The sequence below is a fragment of the Meleagris gallopavo genome, chromosome Z (assembly GCF_000146605.3).
Source record: "Meleagris gallopavo isolate NT-WF06-2002-E0010 breed Aviagen turkey brand Nicholas breeding stock chromosome Z, Turkey_5.1, whole genome shotgun sequence".
Classification (NCBI taxonomy): Eukaryota; Metazoa; Chordata; class Aves; order Galliformes; family Phasianidae; genus Meleagris; species Meleagris gallopavo.
In genome coordinates this window covers 30,338,519-30,344,053 of record NC_015041.2, presented here as the reverse complement: position 1 = coordinate 30,344,053, position 5,535 = coordinate 30,338,519, and the positions used below count along the sequence as shown (strand labels likewise).

General features: G+C 35.5%; 1 protein-coding gene across 2 annotated transcripts in view; it reads right to left on the bottom strand.

Moving 5' to 3' along the window:
* LOC104915035 (centlein-like) overlaps window positions 1-5,535 on the bottom strand; it is a 449,820-nt gene that overhangs the window by 9,690 nt on the left and 434,595 nt on the right. The window lies entirely within an intron of this gene.

Below are 5,535 nucleotides of genomic sequence, written 5' to 3'. Positions count from 1 at the left end.
CTGGGCAGCCTGAGCTGGTGGGGGCAGCCCTGCCCTTGGCAGGGAATTGGAGCTCAATGATCTTTAAGATCCCTTCTAATCTGAGCCATTCTAGATTCTGTGACTGCAAAAAGCTATATAGTATTTATTATGTCTAGTGAGTTGCATAAAACTCAAAAAACACCTCCCTTGTAAAAACACCTGCATTTTTACAACCCCAAATAATCATTCATAAGATAAGTCTTCAACTTCGGTTTCAGCAAGCAAGCAATCACTTTTTTAGCAATATAATTCTGCTAGGTTTGAAATCTACAAAGTCAAGAATTTAAACTGTGCTTATCTCAGTCTCTCAGTTTTCTTGCTGTTTTTCTTCCTATTTTCTCCCTAGTCCTGCTGGGAGTGGGGAGTGAGCAAGTGGCTTTGTCTATTTAACTGCTGTCCAGGATCAACCTACTGCAAAACAACAGAACATTATAATACATGCAACAATTCTCATATATGTCATATTTTATATATAGTTCAATATGAAAGCTTATACCTAAAATGCACAAACAATATATTCTTGGAGGCTGCAGTGGTGTAAGGATGTGACTCATATCATTATACCAAAATGAAAATCGTTTCTGAAACAAGATTAGTTTCCAAAAGAAAAAGAAGTATTGTGAAGATGTAGCAGCTATCTGAAGAACAAAATCTAAATTTCATAAAGGAATGGTGAGTTTAAAGAAATTCTCTAACAACAGAAAAATCTTTGCTGGCCAAAAGCTAGCAGAGATCCCAGCACTTTAAAAAGTTGGGAGAACATCACCACCACAAGTAGCTCACGGTTAAGAGGACAAAGCAAAATGAATGGACAAAGTGGCAAAGAGATGAAGGATTGTGCTGCTTCAGCAACGAAAACAAGCAACAGCAAGTTTCTTCAGTGTAAGTACAGTTATGTGGTCCCTTTCCTCTCTAAAACTGACTTTGAAAGTACTCTGAATACTAATGTTTAAGCATGATGAAAAAAGATCAAACCTGCTCTATAGAGATTTCCTTTAAATATACACATACACACACATTATTTAAGTTTCCTCATATGCCTTCTTCTCTTAAACAAGTATGCCTCCTAGCCACCTAGCCATTTATTTATTTGTTTGTTTATTGATTGATTGGGAAAGGGACAACAGTGTAGATGAGAAATGCAAGACAAGCCAGACCACTGCAACAGATTTGTCTGGGCAAGGGCTATAACAAGTATCATTCCAACCTCTGGGAATCAGTTAGCCTCAGGAGGTTCAATTAATTCTTATGATCCCCAGAGATCACACATGATTTCAGAAAGTATAGCAGATGCCCTGAAAGCAATGAAACTGTGTACAGAACATACAGACTAGTCTCATCTTCCATTCCAAAAATGGATATTTAAGCTATATGATTCAGCTCTTAGATCTATCTGTGTAGGTTTGAAGGAATTAAGAGAGACTTTTCTATCTTTTCTATCAACACAGAAATAAACAAACATTGACAAGATGTGGAATGTTTTAAAACTCTAACAAACAAACAAACAACAACAAAAAAATCACACTCAAAGGAGTGTTACAGCGACAAGATTCTTTAAAACTTAACAGAGCTTTAGAGTTTCAAAGGCTAATTCAATAAACAGCTGAAATGGATAAACATGTCTACCAGAGATAGGTACCTGCCTGAAATATATGGTTTAAAAGGAACAATCTTACAATCTTATGTTGATTAGCCCTGACAAACAGTACTCACAACTTCTGAGAAACAGTGAAAGATGAAAGCACACATAGCCTGAAAGAAATGTCTCTTGCCTGATGACCCCTAAGAGCTCCATTTTAAATAAAGATTGAGAAATTGCACTATATACATACAGAATAATGTAATACTGCAGCTGCATCCTCAACAAAATTTTCTACTTTCATTAACTCCAGTAAGTCTGAACATACACGATTGTAATTAAGGATCTAACAGACAATATCTGAAAGATTAACTGAAGTCATTTAAAATACCACCAGATTCTTCTACTTCTGGGGCAAAAGCTATCTCCAGTCTGCAGTCCAACAAGTCCAGCATTCTAGCACAATCCTGTCTTCTTTGTGGCTCTGAGCTATAGATGATAGATGGCGAACCAGAAAAAGTGAATTCAGTAGTATCCCAAAACCAATTACAGCAAGAAAATCTGGAAAAGAGTGGACAGATTTGTACAGTATATTTTTCGGAGTTAAATCCAACACGGGTTTCCTGACTAAGATCTTGAGTCATGCAAACTGACCAGGGCCTCAAGATTTCACTATCTGAACATAAAACTCAGCTACCTAGCATTTAGAATTGTAGGACCAAAAAATAAAAAATAAAATAAAAAAAAATAAAATCAAAATGCAAAAACAAAGAAGAATATTAAGGTACAATGACAGAAATGAGAAACAGTGTTGACTAAAATCTTGCCATTTATCACATTGCGAATGTGATTGGAATTTGTGCAATGTGATGGTTAAAGTTGCTTATTCCAAAGTTGCGTTATTCCTGCTTGTCATTAGAGGAACAGAAAAGAGAACATCTCAGCTGCTAACTTTTAAATACTGCATTTATTCACGTTTCTCCAAATTATCCTTGCTACCAATCTCATTCTATGTCTCTTACCTAAGTACCATTCCATGTTGATTCAAACTCAAGCAACTACTTTTAAGTTGAAAATTAAAAATATTATTTTGACTTAATACTCTTAAGCAGTCCTAGATGTCAAAAAGGTCAAGGCCAGGTTGGATGATACCATGGGCAACCTGATCTAGTGGGCTGGTATCCTTGCCTGTGGTGGAGGAGTTGGAAAAAGGTGATCTTTTAGGTCCCTTCCAACTCAAACCATTCTGTGATGCTATGAAAACCACAGGGAAAAAGATTCTAATATATCAGTTTGACACTTATGAGAAAAGTAAATTGACTACATGGCACTATTTCCCAAAATGTAATACAATTATCTATAAACAAATAGAAAAACGATCTAGGACACAACCAGCTTTTAATTTTAGATTGTTTTCTAAACAAACCATATTTTAAACAATGATGGAGTGGACTTATTCTGGACAGTTACAATGGAGTTTGTATTTAGTAGAGAGAGAAATAGTGCTTAATATTTTTTAATTATTAATATTACTACTTAGGAGTATACTTCCAAAGAAGTATAAAAATTCCTTTGTAATCCAAAATTTTGATCTGTATAACTATTCAGCTTTTTTTCTTTCTCTTTTCTAATCCTCTCTTGATAAGTGTTTACTATATATTTACTTATTACTTATTTCTTAATAGGCATTTATGCCTAAAATCTTGCATTAAACTCTGCTTCTTTTTCTAGGATTTTTCATAACATGACTTAATGTGGAATGAAGCCTCTTTTGTTATATCACTTGGGCACTTCATTGATAGACCATACCAGCAATACTGTAGAGAATGAGTTGAAATGTGTATCATCAGTGTGGAACAACAGGCAGAATATTTCTGTCAAACTATATTGGTTTTGAAAATTGTATTTATGTGAAATAAGAAATAAGAATAATTTAAAGTCCTATTTATGTCAGCATTTAAACCCTACCTCATTCACATGATTTTTTTTCCTGCTGTATAATCTTTGTTTTCGACCGAAATTACTTCTAATTTACACGGGTGCTATCAAAACAAACATCATTTCTTTAAAATGTCATATATTACACATATATTACAGTTATTTACACAGAGAGAAAAAGAAACGGTGCTGACAGAGATTGGAGCTTTGCACACATTGTAAGAGATGGCTAGAATCTCAGAGAACTTATTACCTGAACAGTCAGGACAGATAAAGACATCACAGTTCTACCAGCCAGGGCAAACAAAGAATATTCAGGGCAGACCAAGAAGGACCAAGGTGAAGCAACCTTCCAAAGGTCACATTGAGGGTCAGTGACCAAGATGTAAAAAACACCAAGATTTTTCCAATACTTAGCTTGATGTCTGAACTTATGCTATCTTTCTGTGCAGACAAAAACAAAGCATAGGGACTCTAAAGCAAATGCCCCGTGTAAGACCACTGCACTGCTGAAACAAATATATTTGAAGCTTAATTTAAGAGGCCAGCTCGAGCACTTCCTATACTCTGTAAGACATTCTTCGTGTCAGTTGGCAGCTTATGAACTGCGTTTTCTTAAAATACTGTCGCTGCTTTTTACGATTCCCTCCCCCTAGAGCTATTCCCATTTCTCCGGTAGCCCTTTCAACGTGTGTTTTGGGGAACTCCCTCAATTCTCACATTCCTAAATTACTGAAGACTTCACAAGGCTCTGCCTGCGGATGCCTTCTGTTCATTCTGCTTCAGCTTTCTCTCACAGTAATCTGATCAACATTCATCAAACAATCATTTATATATGAACTGTTAAATCAACCCTTACTGGAGACCTTTCTCCTCCTTTTCAAGTTCTCCTATCTTTCCTATCATTTTCTCAGTAAGTTTTCCTATCAGTTCAAGTTCAGATTATTGCACCTATCTATCTCCCGCATTTTTCAGTTACAAAAATGGTTTCTATCTCTCAGACCCTGAATTCACCATTACCTTTAAAATGGGCTTCCTTCAATATCTCAAGATTATATAAAGAGCTGAATATCAGATTTTAGAAAATAGTCTCTCCAAGTCATTAAAAGGAGCTATAGGTGGATCTACATCCTTCCAGGGATTGCACGGCAGAGGTCTTCAAGTAGCTCCTAGCTGAGCCTGCTGGAATCTTCTCTCCAAAATTTGAAAGAATTTCTTTTTTTTCCCTGAGGTAGAATAGGAAGGCGTACACAGGTTGCTGATAATAGTCCAGTTTTTGGTCTTTTGGATCTGGTTGCATGGTGACTACTATTAGTGGGGTCATGGTCTGTGAGAATGCTTTGCAACCACCACAACAAGAACGAAACTAGCACTAGTATCAATAAGATTATCCACGTGAATCAGACATGCACCTAAACTTTGCATGAGACATACATGCATAGTTATACTGGTTGCATCATTTAACAAATTTTTCTAAGCTAGTAAAACAGAGGGGTATATAAAAATATACTGTGCAAAATATTTTAAGCCATATATGTTATCATCCTTCTCTATTACAGCCGTAGCAAATAAAGGAAAATGGTATCCTTTTAAAGCTAAGAAGTAAAGAAAAAGAAGAGTACGGAAAAACCTTTCTAAAATCTATTTATTCTTCATTTTTAGTAATCAAGTTTTTATCTATTAAGACATCCACATTATTTTCTGTTCCTGGCAAACTGTATGCATCACTTCCCATATGCTTTCTGTAAACTACAAGAGTTCAGCCATTTACTACATTCATTAAAATTCACAGAGCCTATTATTCTGTTTACAGTCTAATAGATATTCACTGTCACTATTCAGGCCTCTGATTCAATTTGCCTAAATCCCAGATGCAGAGTAATCCTGATGGAGATTAGCTTAATTTATCACCAATTTCTTTGCAGAACCAAGAAAGGTTGGTATTTCATAATAAAAGCTGTGGTTATCTCTCTTTTCTTTTTTTTTTTCTTTTTTCC